Source organism: Camelus bactrianus, chromosome 9 (genome assembly GCF_048773025.1).
Source record: "Camelus bactrianus isolate YW-2024 breed Bactrian camel chromosome 9, ASM4877302v1, whole genome shotgun sequence".
Classification (NCBI taxonomy): domain Eukaryota; kingdom Metazoa; phylum Chordata; class Mammalia; order Artiodactyla; family Camelidae; genus Camelus; species Camelus bactrianus.
In genome coordinates, this window is record NC_133547.1 from 71896499 (window position 1) to 71918269 (window position 21771).

The 21771-nt window shown below is 45.2% G+C and overlaps 1 long non-coding RNA gene across 1 annotated transcript; it reads left to right on the forward strand.

Moving 5' to 3' along the window:
* Window positions 1-398: 398 nt before the first annotated feature.
* On the forward strand, window positions 399-18609 carry LOC141578765 (uncharacterized). The gene is made up of 3 exons (XR_012509424.1): window positions 399-644; window positions 17787-17858; window positions 18427-18609. It is a non-coding gene; the product is annotated as an uncharacterized LOC141578765 (long non-coding RNA).
* Window positions 18610-21771: the final 3162 nt, after the last annotated feature.

The following is a 21771-nucleotide window of genomic DNA, read 5'->3' on the forward strand; positions in this document are numbered from 1 at the left end:
TCTGGCTTCTAGACCTAATTCTCTCACTTATAAGTTGCATGCATCTTGAAAAATTGACTTAACCTAACCTTTCCATTATCTGTCAAATGATAATAATAATAATGTCTTCCACCCTAGCGTTTGGCCATTATTCTTGTTTACCCACTTACCAGTCATCCTCCACTTTTTCTCTTGATAGCAGAAGTCCTGTATTATTCAGGTACCAGTGGCAATGAGCTCAGGAAAGGTGGACCCAGTTCTAGTGAATGAGTCATCATTGGTCAGTGCCAACTACGGTAATCCCATCCTCCTTTCCCAGAGATTATTTTAGAGATGGACACGTGACTCAGTTATGGTGAATGAGTTATAATGAGTAGCCTGCTGAGAAGCCCAAGAAAAGATTTCCTCCATGAGAGCTGAGTAAGGAAAAAACCAACTCTGTCCCCTGCCTTCAAGCCTTACTTCTTTTGGACAAGGTTTGGTGGGGCTGTGAGAGCTGGAGCTGGGGCAGCCATCTTGAAACCATACGGAAAAGCGAAGAGATTTGCAGGCAAGCAATTCCTGCTGTCAAGGAACTGCTAACACCCAACCCTGGAAACCTCTGGGCTTCTCACTATTTGGACAGCAAATGTCCTAAACTTTGAAACCATCTATATAAAGTCATCGTAAGTAACTTAACTGTTCCTTTGAATAGTTGTACATCAAAACAATAAAGTTGATATATAGTTGAACTATATAAAATGTATTTCATCTATATATATATATATATATATATATATTTTATATGTAAATACTATAGTTGAAAAACTAAAATTCTGTGGTAATTATTATGTTTATTCCCAATACATCTGTTTCTCCTTTTGTCTATAAGCTTCATGACCCCCAACTTTTTATCATTTTTCCTATACTAATTTAAGTGATTTTATGAAAAGTCAGCTCTAGTAATTATTATTATTGTTGTTGTTGTTATTGTTGATGTTAGATAGTATAACTAACATTCATTACAATTTGCTACGAGCTTGGTGTGCTAACGTATACTGTCTCATTTACTCAACACAAGAACTTTAAGAGGGAGATGTTATAATTATTTCCATTTACAAATGAGTAAATTGCAGCTCAGAGAGGTGAGGGAACTTGTCCAAGGTCACACAACTAGCAAGCAGCAAAGATCCAGTCTGAATGCCGTTAGAGGTTGTACCCTCAACCAGACTCTCAGATACCATTCATCTGGGAGACGTAAATGACAAATCAATTAATCTATCAATAAGGAGCATACATATGAGGTACTCAGACTCTTTAGAACACCGAACCTAAGTGTGATTTGTCCAAGGGTTTTAAGAAGGCTCAGTCTGCTTGACTTTGCACTTCTGCCTTGTCAAACACTAGAAATTCTCACCACCGTGTTTCCATGGTTAGAACTTGGCTGCCAACAGGGTAGATCAGGTAGAACCTGTGAGACAGGAAGGGAGAAATTCAAACTTTTTCAAAAAGAGGAGAAAAGACAAATCAAGTTCACCATTTTCTCCCCCGCCCCAAACATCACAGCACACATCTCAGACTCAGTTATGGTCAGTTAGCGGTGAACAGAATTCCCACTTTGCTAACATCACAATGATGTTAGCATAGCTTATGAAGCCATCCAGCATAGAGGGTCGTCTAGAATGTATCAGTTAGCTCAGATACCTACTGACTTGACAAGAAAACCTTATCATAAGCAGCATGACACGGGCATGTTCGAAAAGGTGCTGAGAGAGACATTCTCCATCAGACTCATCTGAATGAGAAAGACAGAGAAATGCTTACTTTCCAGCATGTCAGACTCCATTTCGACAAATGAAAAGGCAAAAGGAGGAATCTTAGTGAGTGAGCCTGAAATTGACTATGGCATCAAGATCACGTGCCCATCTTAAGGGTTGCTGTCATTCAGTGTGTCATTAACTGTCCTCAAGCAGAACCACCAACCTCGAAGCCATGAAAAGTCAGAGTTTGGGGAAGTTGAAATTCAGAAGCTCAAAGCCGAGGTGATGGGTGAGATCAGTCTCCTGTGTCTAAAACAGACGTCAGGGCTTGTGCTTGGGAGGCTGACTCAGTCCCAAAAGCAAGGTCAAGTGCCAAGAGGGCTTAAAAACCAAAAGGAGACCAGTGGCTTCTTGAAACAGGGCTTAGAAGAATGAGGCCAGGTGCTTGTGCCGACAACATAGCTAAGACTTCTGAGCATGCAAGGGAGAAAAGCGGGTTGCCCTGGGGAGAAGTTTCTGGTAGCCTTTGTCCCAGGCAATAGTGCTGGCAGGTGCATGCCCTCCTAGAATGACTGATGCAATCCAGAGTGTGCCGGAACTTTGCACTAGTGACTAGGAAGGGAAGAAGGCCCTCGATGGCTTATAGGGAAACACCCTTCAGTGAGCACCCCAGATAGACCTTTCCAACTGTCTCTCAATACCAGGCACCAGTTTGTCTAGCTGTCATTGTTTTGTGAGAAGACCCTTCTTAGTTTGAGATGAAAAGCTCCTATCCAGGTCCCCTCCTCCGCCCAGTTTTTTGCACAATGCCCGCGCCAGTTCCTCCTGTTCCTACATCCAAGAGCTGGAAGAGAATGCCTTGGCCAGGCCACGTTCCACCCAGGTTGGCCATTCACCGTCCTGGTATAACTGTGGATGAGACATCACAGGGCGCCCAGACCCACAGCGTTCAAAGTCGCTTCTGTTCTCCCCTGTTTAGGTCAAACGAAGGAGCTCTTGTGAGTAATTCACAGAGCGCCTATACTCGGAGGCATTGCACAATCTCATTATCATTAATTTTTGCATATTTAACTACAGTTTTTAATTAGATGGTATTTTATTATTCATGCACATAATTTGAGTCCAAGTCGGGCAGCTCTCTTGGAGGAAAGGAAAAAAAGAAAAGGTGGGGGGATGGAATTCTTGTGAATTGGAAGTTGGTGCTGGTGTTCCTCCTCTACTGGTGAGCGAGCGCGGCAGACTGTGAGTCTATAACGGCTCCCTTTTAATTTTGCTAATAGCTATCCTGTTATGTACCTTTATAAATTGGTTAAATTCAGAGTGCTGGGAGTTGTCTCTGTCTGCGGTAACTGTAAATAGTTTACTCTGTTTGGTTTGCACAGACAAACTGTTTGCTCAGGCTCCTTGATGTATTATTAAAATGGGTAATGGGCCCCTGGGAAACCATCTAGTTATATGCCTTCATTTGCAGAATAAACCATGCGTTGTTTTCATCTTTACTCATGATTGTTAATGGCACTGATGATGAGATGGGTGGAATTTTTTTCTCCACTGCCTTTATCAGCACTGTTTTATTATGCAGGCAAAATGGCCAGGCTGCTGATTTTGTCTAAGGTTTTCAATTAGTCATTTGACTGAACACATCTGTGCTGGCATCCACCCAGAGCCGGACCGCAGCTATTACCGGCTTACACCTGCTGAACCATGGCCATAAACGCGGATGGGAATAAACCTAAATTGGCCTTTTAGATATGGTTGAAAAGTTGTAATGTTGCAGTGTTTTATAGCAGTGTCAGGAAGGTGTGAACTTTTCCGCCTCTAAGCCCTAAGAACCTGCCACAAAATTCCACTCCACTCAAATGACTCACTTATAGGTTGGTTATTAATATCTGTTTGCCGTTTTGCAGCCCCGATGACTTAATCGGCTGACGTTAAGTAGATAAGATTATATTTGTACTGCAGCTGGGAATGGTTGACGTTTAATTGTGTTGGTAAACAGAGCCCAGTGGCTGCTTTGGCATCTCTGCAGATGCCTCGGAATTATTCCTCAGCAGTTTGGAACGTGACTCCTACGTCTTCCCCTGCAATAAAAATTGCTTCACGGCAGAGCAGAGGAGCTGGAACTGGAGGTGGGGTATGACTTTAATACCCCAAAGAGTCTGTCATTTATCATGAAGGGGGAAGCCGGGGCAAATTTCTGCAAAATAAAATGCAATCCCCTCACTGCTAAGAGCTCGTGTGTCTTTATGAGAGATGATGCTAATTGCTAAATATTTAGAAATCCCCTTGATCGGTCCTCAGGAGCCCTGAGGATCAGTAAGCCAGGCTGCAGAGAGCAGGAGTGAGGTCACTGAGAAAGAGCTCACATTTGGCTGCTGGAGTTCATGGACGTTCGCGGAAGCGGCAACATTTCTGTTGGATCCAACAGATGCACTGGGGGCGGGAATGAAAACATCTCCCTCACTGTGGGAAAAGCCTGAACCATGTTTCAGACTTTCAGGATGACGAAAGATATTGGCGTTGCAGCCAGAATGGAAGTGCTAGCCATGACACCATCTCTGCCCCCAAGGGATTAAGCCTTTGTGAGTTTCACCGTGGCCGTCTGTGTGTAAAGCCACCATATTTTACCCTTAATAGGCATCAACACCTCTGTACTGAACCCTGAAAACTTGGTTTCCCTGGAAAGATTATTTCTTTATTATCCCTTCCTCTCCATCAGAGGCCACCACCAACCATTTCTTTCACCATTTTCCTGACTCCAAGATGAGCTTATCTGGTTTGTGAGTAAGTAAGGCTCCGATCTTCCTCCTGGTTCATACCAGCCAAGTTCATTTCTCTGAGTTTTCTTTGTTGTTGTTTGTTTTCACTTTTCCAATTAGTGCCTGAGACAGATCCAGAGTCTTCATCATCCCATCCCATCCCATCATTTATTGGGACTTTGTGGCAATGCTATGCAACACACACTAGGTACCTAAACAATCTGAGGAGATTCACTGGCATTGATGCTTTAAATCTTCAGATCAGCCCTAGGAGCAAGGTGCTATTATTGTCACTCCCATTTCACAGATGAGGAAACTAAGTCACAAAGAGATCAAGAAAATTGCCTAAGATCACACAGTGAGTAAAGGAAGGAGCCGAGATTCACAGCAGGCAGTCCGGGCCAGAACCTATGTTTCAAATTGTTAGGCTACACAGCCTCTTAGCATTAGAAAGAGTTTCTCAAGCCATAGGTCTGAGATAGCAGGCTGAGGTCTTGCTGGAAGAACTGCATGGGTTGAAACCGTCTTTTTTCACTCACATCCCTTATTGGTAGATATTTAGCTTGTCCCAGTTTGTCCAATATTGTAATAATGTCTTTTCCATCTCCTTGGGCACATATGGACACAGTTAGAACTGGATTTGCACAACCATAGGTCATGTACATTTGAGTTTTTACTAGATATTTCCAAATCACCCTCCAAGACGGTTGAACCAATTTACACACGTACCAGCAGTGTCCAGGAGTGGCTGTTTGCTCATACCCTGGCCAGCATTTTGATACTATCAAACTCTTTATGTTTTGTCAAAGGCATTTTTCAAAGTGGAGAGTTTCAGCTGTTTGTGAAACTGAATCTTTGGACTTCTGTCTCTCAGCAACCCCATACCCCCACCATGCTCACCCCCACTTCGGCATCCAGGAAAATAAAGATGCTCTGTGTTTTTTTCAAATACAAGTCAAGATGCAGAATCTTTTCTGGTTGTGGAGATCCAATTTCAGGATAACTTGCTGCACAGCAGCAGTTTTCAGCCTCAACACTTCACCAATAGCAAGTTGAGTTAGAAAGTGGTGTGATAATTAAATGTCTAGACTGCCTGGGGCCAGATTCTGGCTCACCACTTCCCAGCTTGCAAGACTTGGTAAGTGACATTTCTTAGGTCTCAGTTTCCTCATCTGTAAAATGGGAATGCCCCTAACAGTCTCATAGAATTGTTGCAAAGACTAACATTTAAATATAGGGGGCAGAGCACTGAGAAAACTGTCCAGTTCATAGCAGAGGTATTGTTTTGTCCATTATAAAGTCTGTGCAACAACTGGACCTGATTGGCTAGTGAACAGAGAACGTATTTCTATCTTGTTTGAGATTTTGATTTGCAGCTACTAACTATATCAAACGGATAAATAGCAAGATCCTACTGTATAGCACAGGGAACTATATTCAATCACCTGTAATAGCCTATAATGAAAAAGAATATGAAATGGAATACACACACACACACACATCTGAATCACTATGCTGAAATTAACACATTGTAAACCAACTATACTTCAATTAAAATAATTTTTTTAATAAATGAATTAGTCCAGTTCCAAAAAAAGCCCCCTTTTTTAAGATTATAGCATTTGCAGTGGGGAACTATAGGGTTATTGAGTCCAACCCTTCTCAATAGCCACAAGCGACTTGCTGACAAGGGCCGTGCCTTTTTCCAGTCTCCAGCACCCAGTCCAGTGCTTGGCAGCTAGTGAGTGTTCAGGAAATGATAGCTCAAAGGACAGACAGACACATCACGGCTCACTGGCCTCAGTGGGCAAAATCTATACTTGTTCAAAAGGCAAATATGCCTGGGCCCCGTGCTCCACTCACTGGATGAGAATCTTTTGGGTGGAGCCCTGGCATCTGCATTTTGACCTGCATCCCCCCATGGTTTTGACATACTAAAGCCTTGGGTGTAAAACTGGAGATAATCCTGGCTCTAGAGAAAATTATTTCCAGCACCTGGCATGATTCCTTTCACATGGCTGGTATTTGATAAATATTCTTGATTGAATGAATTCAACAGCTCAGGGGGTAATTATAGGATTTTCACGCTCACATGAAACTCTCTAGAGCTCCCAGAGATGGAGGCTTTTTGGACCCTCTCAGCCATGGTTCTTGCGGTGTGGTTCTCAGAGCCCACATCCCCATCCGAAGAGGCCAAGGTCTCCTGGGGCCATCTGCAAACACCTGGGACCTCCACAGATACCGTTAAGCAGACTGTGGAGTAAATCGTTTCAAGCCCAAGGTCAAGCTCATCTCAGCAACTGCCCCATCACTTCCCCTGTTCTCGCTTCTTAGATTACAGACTGTGGTCTGCCTGGACCTCATGGGGGTTCCTCCCACCTTGCCAGCATCCTCCTCAGACCATTGCTTTTACCCTGGACCGAAGGACCTCTGATCTCTGGCTCAGTTTACATCACTGGTATGACTCCTGCTCCCCTTTCCCCGTATCCCACCCACACCAACACTCCCAGCTACACCCCCAGACCCTGCCGTATCTTTTGGGATTTTGAGTTCCCAAGATTGGAGTCCTAGTGTAGGTCATTCCAATAAAAGGAGCAGAGATGCCTCAGAACTATGAAGTGCACAGTGCACATTTAGGTCTTGATGATCAGGTTGGCTGAGCTGCATTCATTTATTTGAAATCACAATTTTGCTTAATAAACATTATTTCCACTGTTGGAAAAAGCAATCTTCTCTTGAAGCTGCTTTTAAAATATTGAGGATTTCTGGACCGTGTTCAAATGAATATCAAATGGATGTTTTTGATAATAGCTGGTGTCCGTGGAGCCCTTTCCAGCGCCAGGCAGAGGAACGGGAAGCCTTGAGTGTGGATTAACGTCACTGGCTTTTCGCAACAGCCCCACAGGGTCGATACAGAGACCCAATCCATTTTACAGAGGAGGAAGCTCAGTAAGAGAGTGATGCAATAATTGCTTGGAGTGAGACAGCTGATGGGGAGCATAGAAGGGTTCAAACCCACACACCTGGTTCCATGCACCACAGGTGACAGTGGAAGGAGCTGGCTGTCGCAGCCTCGTGTGCCCTCATTCCCTTCTTTACAAGGTAAACATGCCCAGAGCTGCAGAGACACACACAGGGCTGTCCTTGTTGGGAAGGGAGGCCAGACCGGTTGGACTGGCCCAGGTGGAAAAATTCCCCGGCCCGTCCCCACGGGGATGGTGACAACAGGGATGGCAGAGGGCCTCAAGGAGAGGCCACTTCAGGCCAGCAGCTGCCCCGTTCCTCCAGGTTTGGTCCACGTCGCAGCTCCCCGGAAGGGCCTCCAGTATCGGGGTGGCCACCTCCTCCTCACTCAGGCCCCAGATTGGCTGCATGCGCCGGGGTCCGGCGGGCCGCCTTCTCCCCGTGTGGTAGCCGGGATGTACAGTCCCCGCACATGAAAGCAGGGGGCCCGACAAAGGGAAAGTGAAATTTCCCTTGAGCTATTTGCCCTGGCTGACTAACCCGAACCTTCCTTCTCAGGATGAAGAACAGCTCTGATGTTCTGATGTTGAAAGCATCAAAGGCTGATCCCCTCGGCTGAGCGGTGACACACAGTTGCTTGGCAGGGAGGCCTCGGGAGCTCCCACCCGCACTGTTGCCAAAGCCCAGACCCCCGACTCCATCCCGCATCATTAGCAGCCAAGACGCTGCTGGTTAGATGGCGGCTGCCTGGGAGACATTCGTCCCTCCGCCCTCTTTGTCCCCGGTGCCACCCTCTGACCCCCACACCTCTAACGGGGACACAGACTCTGGCCTCTCCTGACGCCCTCTGCACCAGCCGTGAACTTCAAAGCCCGTGGAAGGAGAGCCTGGAGAAATACAGAACAGCTTCCAGAAGGCTGGATAATGTGGTTTCTAGGAAAAAAAATTTTTTTCCAACAGTTTCATCTTTTTTTTCCTTCTGAGGGCAGAAAGTGATCCATGTTCACTGTTGACATTTCAACAACTCAGAAAAGTATAAAGAAGAAAGTTGTGAAGACGGCAGAGCCCACCGCAGGGAGAGTCCCACTGTTACCTTCCGCTGACAGGTGTCAGCTGAAATAGCCAAGAAGCCTGCTGCAGACACTTAGCCTAACTTGTACCCCTTCTTTCTGTGGCCCTGTGACATGACTTCCCCTCCCCAGGACTGCGGCCACCTTCTTCTCTTAGAGACTTCTTCAAGCCCCTCTCCTCACAGCCATCAAGTCTGAACCTCCTCCAATATTTCCCTTAAGATACAAGAGCATCATGCTGGCAACAGTGCTGGGCTCACTTCAAACTCAGCTTTTAAGCTAAATTGAACACTGAAAAGATGGCTGGGAACCAACTCCAGACAGCCCCAAGCAGCTTTGTGAGACGAGAGCCTCTCTTCACAGTTCGGATAACACACACACACACACACACACACACACACACACACACACACACACACACACACACACACACACACACACACTAGCCTGACCCCCGCTTCCTTTGTTTTTAGAAATTAATAAAGCTTTTCCAACACGCTGCTCACCGTCCCTCCCAGTGAACAGTCAAATCACGGCTTTTATTCCCAGCTCGCCACGTCAAGTAAATAGAAGCTTACAGGAGAGACCGGGGAATGATAAGCAAATCCCACTGCAGCGAATTCTTAATATATAAATTCATCCAGCAGCAGTGTAGTATCAACTGGCAAAACCAGGAACAATGGGAGGCAGCCAGGCCTGGCTCCGACGAGGTCAACCATCAAGGTTATCTATATTCAATTACTGGTATCTACAAACTTGCATAGCTGTCAGCTGGTCAGAGCCCAAATGAAAACTCACCATGCATTCAGAAAGCAAATATAGTTTCCGAGGAGAGCCTCAAATTAGCTCTGTGAGTGACTTGGCTTCAAACGCACAGAAGCCATCATCAGCCTTTGGGGACATCTCTGCCTGCAGCACCTCGGTGTCTAAATTTGGGCATCGTCTTATAAATCTCTGTCCCCGAAGTAGGAAAGGACTGGGGTTGCTCCTTCACCCTGGGCGACGATAAATTATCTCACTTAACAATAGATAAACTTGAGACACTCTTCCTGTACCGGGGACCTATTGTGCAGTCACCGCTAATCACCAGCATCTCTCCTTCCCCATCGGCCCCACTAAAGACCTGTCGCTGGTGAGGAGACACAATAATTTGTTTTGCAACTCCTCCTCCGGAACCATATATCATGCGTGGAAACAAAGCTCCCCGACAACAGAGATGTATCTGCTTCCTCTATCTGAGTTCCTCTTCCCATCAGGGGCGAGGCTGGGGGGAACACGTTTCCAGTGCAACGCTCCCGTAGCATCCCGCTCCCAGGCCCATCTGGAATCGGGGTAAAGGTCTGGTTCTCCAGGAGAAGAGAGGACATGCCCACTGAAAAGGAAGGCTTTCTGTTCACGGTCACATCCCGCTGAAGTTTAAACCCCACCTCATTTCATCCTGGCTGATCGTTTTCTGGTCACCATGGAGATTTACCGACCAGGCAAGTCAGGGTTAATCAATGCCTAGGTAATTTCTAGATTAGGCTGAGGAGGCTATAAATTGTGGGCCTGTTAGGAACTAGATGTCTTTGATTTTATCCTTGGGCTGGAAGCCTTTGGGTTATTGCTCTTCCTCAGTCCATTGCATGCTTTGTCCAATGTGTGTCATCTTCATCGTGTTGATGACAGCCCCATTCTGATCCCCTCCCAAGGCAGGTATGCCTCACAGAGTCCATCGGAGCTGCAAAATTAAGAACTGTGCATTCATAAGTGGGGTCTGTCTCGATTCAGAAGATCAGGCTTTGGGACAGAGATAAACATATCAATGCTTTCACAAGAAACTATTTAACATGGGCTCAGATAGGAAGGAAAATGCAGATGGAGTGATGTCAGTCCTGACTTTCGACCAGGCTGGGATATGACATCCTCCCACCTCCAACTTGGGTGCCTAGGCCCACTTAGACAGAGCCATCGTCTGTACAGCTGTGCAGGTTGTGTACTGCACAAAAGCTCAGATTTAAGGGGATGCCATTCATATGTTCTTTGTAGATTTCTGTATTTGTTATGACAATTTTCTGGCAGATGGCAATAATGTGTTTTGTTCCAGCAAGGTCAGTACAATTTTTTGCTAGGTGGAAGTGAAGTATCTTGAGAAATGGAACCTTTCTTTAACTGGCACAAAGGCACTGTGGGATAGGGGCAGTTCTGCATCAAGGGGCCCACTTTTTATCCCTGAAGCCCACATGGCCACTTATTTTGTGGCTTCCTTTCTACATGTCAGGAAGAAAATTGGTTATCAGATGATCTGTTCAGGAGTCTATCTCCTCCCACTGCGATCTCATTGTCCATCCTTATAATCCCAGCACAGAGCCCAGTGCCTGGCTCATGAAAGTGCCCAATACTCATTTGTTGAAAGAAAGAAAGAATGAGTGAATGAACAAATGAATGAAATTCTGTATCGTTCAACCCATATTTCAGTGTCTACCACACAGCAGATTAAAAATGAATTTTTTGTAGAACCAAGAGGACCCAATCTGTGTTTTGGAAACCTCACTATTTGCCAAATAGAACAAGAGGATCTTAAAAATAGAGGAACATTTTCATTTTTCACTTACAACCTGATGCTAAAAGTTTATTCAAAGGACATTTTTCACTCCATGTTTCAGGGGCCAGTGGGGAAGGAGGAGACAGCCGAGACCCATGTGACAAGGACAGCTCTTGGTAGGGATGGTGGTGGTAGACTATGGGCAAACGTTACCTGTTTCTGTCTTAGGACACAGGCACATGTCTTCCTACACTATCAGCAGTGTGTGGGGAGCAGAAGAGACACACTTTGCCGGCGGTGAACTGGATGACTGTGCTAAAACTCTGCACTGAGGATTTTAAGATCAACTCCTCTCAGTCAACGTGGAATTCCTTTCCAGGACAGACCACCCCAATGCCTCCTGATTCTCCTGTCTGGGAACTCCCAAGTCCTGTGCCCACCAGGCACTTCGACCCCTTTGGATGGCCTTGGAAACCCTCAGAGCACTCAGTTACATTTCTCTTGAGATCTCAAACATCTATGACCATGACCATGGAGTCCGCCCTGGAAGTGGGATAATTGGGCAATGTGTTAAAACATCATGATTGGTGTATTAGTGCTCTATTTGGTGGTTATGAAACTCACAATTGTTCAGTGTTAAAACTAATTCAAAAGAGAACAGAACACTCTGTGAAGAAGGAAACTGCTTGTAATCCTACCTTGCCCCTACCAGAGAGTAACATACTGATAAATTGGTCTATGTCCCTTCAGACCCTTTCTGTGGGATTTGTCTTTAGAGACTTCTGTTCCCTTATGCATTTCCCATTAAGATGGCCAATAAATAAATAAATAAAAATAAAGATCCATACCAAAGTACTGTTTTTGTAACTTTTTTTTTAATTTAATAATATACTGGAGACAATTTTCTTGTCAATATTTTTACCTTATCTTTTAAAATTCCTGAATAATATTTAGCTATATGAACAAAAGGACACACATTTAACTGACCCTGAAGGATGGGGATTTAAGTTATCCGATAAATTGAATGTTTATGTCCCCCTCAGATTCATATGCTAAAATCTGAACTCCCCATGTGATGTGTTAGGAGATGGGGCCTTTGGGAGGAGATGAGGTCATGAAGGTGGAGCTGTCATGAATGGGATTAGTGTCCTTATAAGAGACCCCAGGGAGCTCCCTTGTCCCTTCCACATGTGGGGACACAGAAGATACCCATCTATGAACAAGCAAGTGGGCCCTCAGCAGACACTGAAACTGCCCGCTTCTTGAGTAATAGTCATTTTATAATGTTGTGTCAAATTCTAGTGTAGAGCACAACTTTTCAGTTATATATGAACATATATATATTTATTGTCACATTTTTTTTTCGCTGTGAGCTACCACAAGATCTTGTTTATATTTCCCTGTTCTATACAGTATAATCTTGTTTATCTATTCTGCATTTTAAAATCCCAGTCTGTCCCTTCCCACCCCCTGCCCCCTTGGCAACCACAAGTTTGTATTCTATGTCTATGAGTCTGTTTCTGTTTTGTATTTTTGTTTTTTTTTGTTTTTAGATTCCTCATGTGAGCGATCTCATATGGTATTTTTCTTTCTCTTTCTGGCTTACTTCACTTAGAATGACATTTTCCAGGAGCATCCATGTAGCTGCAAATGGCGTTATGTTGTTGGTTTTTATGGCTGAATAGTATTCCATCATATAAATATACCACATCTTCTTTACTCAGTCATCTGTTGATGGACATTTAAGCTGTTTCCATGTCTTGGCTATTGTAAATAGTGCTGCTATGAACACTGGGGTGCAGGTGCCATTTTGAAGTAGGGTTCCTTCTGGATTTATGCCCAGGAGCGGGATTCCTGCGTCAAATGGTAAGTCTATTCCTAGTCTTTTGAGGAATCTCCATACTGTTTTCCACAATGGCTTTCCTGCCCACTTCTTGATCTTGGACTTCCCAGCCTCCACAACTATGAGAAATAAATGTGTGCTGTTTAAGCCACCCGTTTATGGTATAAAATGATATTTTTGTTATAACAGCCTGAGCCAACTATGGCAGCTAGTTTTCTTTTGTTGTTTTTTTATTATACACAGTGCTGTGATGAAATTCTTTATATACATATCTCTGAGCATCTGTCTGCTTATAGAATTTACTTTTTTGGTTTGTTTGATTTTTGTTTTGGTTTGGTTTTTTGGGAGGGGAAGATAATTAGGTTTGTTTGTTTATTTATTTATTTTTAACAGAGTTACCGAGATTGAACCCCTAAGCACACACTCTACCACTGAACTCTACCCTCCCCCTGGAATTTACTTTTAATAAGCAAAAAATAAAATCTGCTTTCCAGGGAAGGAAATAAAACCCCAATATAAAGACCTCATTTAGTCAATCAAATCACACGTGTTAAGTCCCCTTCTAGGAGCCAGGCATTGGGATGAGGACACAGTGGCAGAGTAGATGTGAGTCTTATCTCCAAGAACTTACCATCCAGTTGGGGAGAAAAACAATAAACACAGTACATCATGGTCCATACTGGAGCTACCGGTGTGGGCACTCAGAGAGTGGAATGGAAACTAATTCTGCTCCACAGAGAAGGAAATATCTGAGACAGACCCTGAAGAATGGGTAGGAGTTTCCCAGGTCAAAGAAGGAGGTGAGAAAGGGATTTCTAGGAAGAGGGTTGGAATGTATCAGTTATCTAGTGCCACCATACTGCTGTGTAACAAACTACCCTCAAACTTAGTGCCTTAAAACATTATTTTGTGGGGGATGAAATATGATTTATCTAGGTTGATCTTGCCTGGGCTGGACCATGCAGTCAACTGGCAGGTTGGCTGGGGCTGGCTCATCTAGGATGGCTTTGGCTGGGATGACTTAACTCTGCTGCATGGGATCCAAAAGTAAGAGAAGATATAGGTAAGTCTTCTTGAGACCTAGCATCAGAACTCCATGTTATTGCTTGGGTCACATACTACTGACCAAAGTCAGTCACAAGGCCAGCCTGGATTCCATATCTAGAAAAATAAACTCTACTTTCCTATGAAATGAACATCTGGACCAGGGAAGCCCCTAGGAACCTGCCAGCAGAGGCTGCATCTCTAAATAATGATGAGGACCAGGGCAAGGCCAGAGTAAAGCCCAAGAAAATCACACTGGCTCTGGGGCTGTGGCCGCCGCCCGTGTGTTGATTGCTCTTTCTCTGCTCTGAAGAAGAACTACCCCACCTTCTGCCCCACCCAATAAAACAGCTCAGTGAATATAATTACTTGCACCATCAAATCAATAGCGGATTGCTCCTGGCCCCTGCTTGTTCGATATCAGTGTCTGGGATCACAGAATCTTGATACTCCCCTCAAGATGCCAATTTCTGCTTAATGTTAGATAAACCACATCTATCAACCCCATGCGCTAATGAGATTTTATTGCGTCATTAATAATACACATCTTTAAAAAATATATGTTTTCAACTCATGTAACATGAACTATGAGGTTGCAAATATTCTACCCTTCCCAGTCGTAGAACTCCCAATTGCCAACTGAACAACCCAAATCAATGTTGTATTAAGCAAGCTCGGAAAGTGATTACGGAATTTGAGAGACAACCAACGGGTAGGCAAAGAGAAACTGCTTTTCCATCGATTTTTCTAAGGGAGAGAGAGAGAAAGAATTAAAAAGCAGTCTCCATTCATATTAAGAGGCTTGTTAGCTTCTTGTAACTGGTAGCATCTGTCACCCCCAGAGTAGGTTAGCTCTTTGCTATGAATGTGGGTCGTGTGTTTCAAAGAAACATCTTCAGGATGCTCTCACATAAGAAAACCAGGGTTCAGACTTCTTCCTGAAGAGGAGGTGAGACACATCCTCCTCATTAGAAACACATTGCTGATAGCATGTGGTCGGGGTGCCTGCTGGTGAGTTCACCCGGGCACAGAATAAGCATCGGGTAAGCAGTCCGATCCTGAGAGAAGTTGTCTCCATGTCAAATCCCAGGACGGAAAACCCCAGGGATGCCAGACTGCCCCACAAAACAAAAACAGCTGCGGGGAAACACGGGACACGGGGTGAGGTGCTACAGAGGAATTAACAGGCCCGGTCTTCTTCATCTGGAAAATCACATTTATTTTCATTGCCTCAGTCTTGTGTTCATTGTCTAAAGAATCGGCCCACTCGCTTTGATTCCCTTGTTAGAAATACTCTCTCATTTTGGGACAAGGCGATCATTCGTTGCATCTTCCCGGGATCCGTGGCTCTTAAATGAATGGCAGAGTCTTCATGAAGAGAGGTTGTCTGTAAATATTTTGTGAGTAATTCACCCTAATTATTTCATTATTAACACAATAAATAGCAGGTTCCTTTTTTGTTGAAGTATAGTTGCTTTACAATGTTGTGTTAGTTTCAACAGCAACGTGATTCAGTTATACATATATGTATATATTCTTCCTCAGATTCTTTTCCATTATAGGTTATTACAGTATGTTGGCTACAGTTCCCAGCACTGTACAGTAGGTTCTTGTTGTTTATCTAATAAATAGCAAGTTTCTTAAGCAGAGGGAATCTGTAAATCGGGGTGCCCCACGTACTAAGAGGGTAGGAGCATCTGTTCTGGGCTAGCATGAACAGATTTGGGGTCCTCACTCACAAGGACAATTTGTACTCTGGCAGGTACTTCTCTGTGATATGATGTTGGAGCTGACTGTTCAGACCTGAGCATTTACATGCAGCAAAAGGTCTAGGTGAGCATATACACGCACATATACACACAGAGCAATCCAGCATCTCAGATCCACATGCTTTAGCTCCATGCCACTTTATACACGGTTGTGGACAGCAGCCTGTGTTTGTACTGAAATTTGCAGAAGGGAAATTTTGGGGGTGGTATGATAATTGAGAAAGGGTGTAAGCAAGACTTTTCACCCAGTATTTTATAGGGTTGGATTTTTGAGCTATGGGACTATTCAAAAAATCAGTGATCGTAAATTTAAAAAACAAACTAAAACTCATTGACTTGAGTTGTTCGCTTGGCCTTGGGGGGTTGTTATGACCATACAGAATACTTTCTATCAAAAATGGGCAACATTTTAAAAAATGAGGCAGTGGGTTTGGTGTTCCACTAAAGTCGCAGATTAACTGGGGGACTTTACAGTGACCGGTTGGCTTAGAGTTGGGTACACACGGCCTGAGAGAAACTCAAAAAGAGATCGCCTGGGACGATATCTTGTAAGTGTGCAAGGGGGTGGGAGAAGGTAGGCTCTGCGTAGGAAACTGCAGGATGCCTGATTCTGAAAATAGCACTTTGGGCTGAAAATTTGGGAAACTGAGGCAAGGCACCGAGAGGACAGATTTCCCAGGGGTATCAGTTCTCTCATTACCCGTGATTATAATGAAATATTTCCAGAACCTGGTGTGAATCAGGAAGGCTCTCTTTCAGCCAGAAATCAAATGTGGTCCATCCACTCCACGGGGAAGAGAGAGGGCCGCTGTTGCCGGTCTCCAGGAGAGGGTGCTCGCCAAAGGCATAATTCAGTTGCAATTACAGATCTTTTTGAACTCCATCTGTAGACCAAGCAGCCATTAACCAAAGACAGCTATTCCCTCTGCTTATTTGCTTTCCATCTATTTTTTCACGCTTGTCCAAAACACTACCCTATAGTCTCCCACTTTTCTTTGTGAATCCCACGTGGACAAGACACCAGAATAAGGAAGACACACAACTCGTGTTTTTTCCCCTCTTTCTTCTTTCTTAAAGCGAAGGTTCAAAAACATATCTTGGTTGGTCTAGAAACAGCACCACGATTGATCCACTTTATTTTTGATGGCTACAATAAGCACCTGCACAAGGAAGGGGGAGGTGGAGAAAGTAAAAACAAAACAGTGGATTCATCGGCCAGAGACGGTATTTATGTGTAAGTGATACTGAGACTAAGCCGGGTAACTCAATAGTAAAATGGGCAGGTTTTAGGGCTGTTGCCATTAAGAAAATAACACTAATACAAGACACATGTGGGTACTGGCCAGGACACATCCCAGGAGCTCCCGGGCAGCCCAATCTGGGGATCAAGGCTGAGAGTTCAGCTCCAGCTCACAGCCTCCACTGTGATCCCAGGTCAGAATCTGGTAATGTAATTTTCTGCCAAAGTAGGGGAAATCATGTGTTCCCAATGACACACCAGGAGGTTTTGTTTTGATCTATTAGATCATGGAATCATTGGCTTTAAAAGTTCTGTGATTTTTCAGTTTTGCCTGGTCCTTTTTTCAGGGGAGTAGCCCAGAGAGGTTAAGTGACTTACCCAAGGTCACACAGTGAATCCACGGCAGAACCAAGACCAGCATCTCGATATTAATAGTTGTTTTGCAATCCATGTGGCCTAGGAAATAAGGTGGACCACACATCACTTCTGCTTAAGCACCATACTTGGTCTGGGTATCATTCTAACTCTGAGAGGTTGTTACGATAGTATATCCTCATGCATCCAAGCACTATGCAAGAAACCAGAAACACATATTACACAATAACAATATTAATGAAGATTCCTCAGCTTGCGATTGCTGCCTTCTTTTAGAAATCTCTCTTTTTATTTTGCTCATGTTTGGGGGCTCAGCTTGAAGATCACCAATAAGAGAGACTCTCCCTAACCACCCAGTCCCAGTTGCCTACCCTCCACCGCTTCCAGTCACCTTCTGTCATCTTCCTTGTTTGTTTCCATCAGTGAAATCATCTTGTCTGTTCATCTGTTTACTCACTTATTGTCTTTCTCCTTTTCTAGAATGTGAGATCCGTGAGGGCAGGGATCCTTGACCATTTTTCTCAATGCCGTCTTCCCAGCGCCTGGCACATAGTAGGTGATCAATGTATTTGTTTCCATGCATGAATGAATCCCACACCGTGGATGCAACTTGCCCTTCCTTAAAACCTCCATGCATCCTTTTTTATACATCTTAATGCACCTGTATTCCGCCTTGAAAGACCCACCTCATCTAACCCCCTCCACCAGGTTGGAAGGCCTTTGAAGGCAGACATATTTATATCTGCAACAGTGTTTAGGACCGTGTCCTGCTCATGTTGGTTCTAAAATTTAATTGAGACAGGCACATAGATCAAGAGGCTTTGGAGCCCGGCCAGAAGTAAAAGTCAACTCACCATTTCTGGACCACTGAGCTAAAGGAAAGCATGCATTTAAAGAGTTTCCATTGCAACTAATTAATATGTTTTGGTCTCTCCCTCTCTTCTGGACTTGAATCTGGGCACAGCCAAAACAGTGTTGAACAAAGATATCTGTGCTGAGTTCTTGTTTGTGTCTCCTGAGCAGCTACTCCCAGCTGGCTTTATTTAAGTGATCATAGGATAAAATTTCATCACAATCTCCAGTGAATGTGACGAAAGATTGCTTCATCTCTCATCTCCAGGGCTGGTGCTCAGGGGTCCCTCAGCCCAAGAAGGGACATAAGACATTGGAGAAGCCATCACCCCAGCAGAGAGCCCCACCCGGAGGCAGCCGGAAGGCAACGCTAACCAAGACCGCCAATGAAGAGCGGTGAGCAGTACCCTTGGAATCAGATGGATCTGCGTTCTAATCACAGCTCTCTTCTTTATAGGCTGGTTGACCTTGAGCCATTGGACCTCAGTCTCCTCATCTGGAAAATGGGAATAGTATATCACTTACATGGTTGATCAAAAGAGTGAGTGTGGGGGCGGGGAATGGGGCCTGGAGCAAACAACTGCTTAACAAAAGGTAGTTATTACTACTCTTACCGCTGTCTCTTGTATTTAAAATCCAAATCCATTTCTATGCCACCAGGCTCCATGAAGCCCAAACTGTCCTACATCAGGGCTTTTCCATTTGCTGTTCTTTTGACTTGGAACCCTGGTCCCACCTCCAACCCACAGGGCATGGCTGGGTCTTATTTCATCACTCAGATCTCAGCACAAATGTCACTTTCCGAGATGCCCTCTCCAATGGCGTGATCTAACCCCACTCCATGATGTCACCCTGCCTCACATCCTCACGCCCTCCTCATTCTCTGAAACTGTCCTAGTCACTTCATTATTGACCCTGTTCCTCATCGGCACCTGCAGTCTATGAGTTCCCTGAGAGTCGGGACCCAGTCTGCTGCCCCTCAAGCACCTGTAGGTGCCCAAGAAGTACTTGCTGAATGATGGCACATACACACAAACACACCTGCGTGAAAACAAACCCCCAGAAGGCCCATCGCACCAAGAGGGGGCCAGCTACATAATGTACAGAGTCCAGAGCACAATGAAACATAGGACCCCTTATTTGAAAGTATTAAGAATTTCAAGACAGCGATCGCAGAACATTAAACCAAGCTCAGAACCCTTCCAAGCAACTGCACAGCTCATCTGCCTGAGAAGCTGGCCCTGCCCGGAAGGCCATGGCAGACAGCTGGAGGTCTTTACTGACAGTCAGGGCCCCCAGAGGGTTCTCAGATCGCACCAGGCAGCCGGCCCCAGCAGGCACAGGTCAGACCTGGCCTTTCTCCCTGACATCTTCCAGCTCTTTCCCCTCAGTCCGGAAGGCTAGTTCCCAGTGGGTCCTGTTCCTGCTCCCAGGCCCCTCTGTGGGACTCTTCCCATTTTCAGGTGCCCCCTTGGGGGTATGGCTTCAGAATAGAGTCACATAATAAGGAGCTTCTAAAGGGCAACCAGTGAACAGATCATCCAGCTCGGAGGACAACAGCTTTAAAAGCTCTGGGTTGGCAGAGAATGAGGGAGGCCCAGGAGCAGAGTTGCCACGTATAGCTGTGCAGGTTGCTCACTGCAAAAGGCCCTTCCGAGGGATGAGTGAGGACTGAAACCCAACCTGTGCTACTGTTCCCCAGCACAGAGCCCAATTCAGGGCTGCACCTGCCCAGAGAGAAGGGGCACCTTTTTTTTTTTTTTTTTTTTTTTTTTAATACAAAGACACTGTCCTATTGACGAGCTCCGTGACTGCCTGGAGGGGGCGTGATTTTCAAATTTGCTCAAAAGCACAGTAAAGTTTGGCAACATCCCTGCCTAAGACCAGACAAAGGCAGCTTTCTGAGCAGCTGAGAGAACTTAAGAGTGTAACCAAAGGCCAAAAAAGAAACCAAAAAACCCCCAAATAACCTAGATCATCTTCCACTCCAGTGAAGCTGGCCTGCTCAGTGCCCAGAGGCAAGAGGAGACACAAAACATTAAGATTGTACCAAAATCCACAGATGGTGGTTATTGGGATGTGATGTGTACGGAGAAATGGAGTGGTCAGGAGACCTTCTGCCTTCTGACCCGCAGGACATGGGACGTGTTCTTGGGAACCTGGCGGGGGCCCCCGTGGTGGCAATCTTCTGGGATGTATTTAGAGGTGGGATTAGGAGGAAGAAGGAGTCAGAGAGCATCATCAGGGCCGACTGAGATGGAAAACTGACTTTCTGGGCTGTTTTCAGGGTGGGAGCCAATACCCAGTTTTCACTGCCACTTACCTCTGTGTAACTTCCAAGGATTCTTTAAGCCCTGGAGCACTTGCTGGAAGAGTTTTCTGCTCTCTTCTTGGCTGAGACCCTCCCAGGATTAGGAGCAAAGAGGAACAGACAAGTCCTCACTCTGTTCCCTTTGGAAACCTGGCGCAGGGAACTCCACAGTCGATATGGCGGCTGGAAGCCCAGTGGGGACTTCCCAGTGGGACTTGCAGGATTCCAGGCACAGATAGGACATGTCTGGTTCCAACCAAGGCCTCCTTGACTCCCAGCCAATTCCCTTGAGGAAACCCACCCTTCCTTTAACTGCCTTTAAAAAGTCCCTGGTGTTTAAATGGGACTTTTACTAAGATAGCCCCAACTGTAGAAGCAGCCAAGTGGATTACTGTATTTGATTTGATTTTTAAATGCCCAGTTCCACCAGTTTACAGTTGAGTAGGGAGCAGAGGGAGGAACCGGGGAATGTGCAAGTGTTTGAGATAGGTAGTTCGCATATGTGTTGATTAGTTCTTACAGTGGCATTATCAGGTAGAAAGGGAACCCATTGAACAGATATGGAAACTGAGGCCAAGGAAGACAACACGTATCAAGTGCCAACTCTACCCCAAGCAATATAATAACTTGCATGTCTCATGTGCAAACAACCCAGTGAGGTGGGTTTTATCACTAATTCCCATTTTACAGAAGAGGAAACTAGAGTTCTGTATAGTCAGGACTCATGACTCAAGGTCTGCATAACCAGGAAGGGTATTCCTAGGATTTGAAATCAAGGACCAGATTCTTTTGGTTCTGCTTCCCTCTCAACATGAAGATATCATAAAGTAGATGCTCTGGGCTAATCTGCTGTGGTCCAGGTTCCATGCTAAAGCACAGAGACCCTTTCCCCCTGACCCTGGGTAAGACTGGAAACGAAAGGAAAGCTCTTCACTTGCGTGTTTCAAAAGTCAAGTGGTGAAACTTCCCAGCCACCATCTGGGTGGGAAGAGCCTTGCCCTCCCGCCCTGTCCACAGCAACGGGCACTGAACGAAGCCAACAAGTCGGTGGTAAACATGCCCCCAACCCCCTCTAAACCCACACACACCCTGAACCATGAGATTTACAACTGCCAAGGGCCTCGCCTTGGACAGAAACCAGCCCAGCATCATGATCCAGGCCTCGGAGGCTCAACCCTCAGATGGGGAAAACATCCTGCCCTTTACAAGTCCATCCCCTCTCTCGGCTTTATTAACCAGAAGGCTGAGATCTGAACGTGGGCTTGCAATACCAGTTACCAGCTGGTGGAATCACAGAGCAAA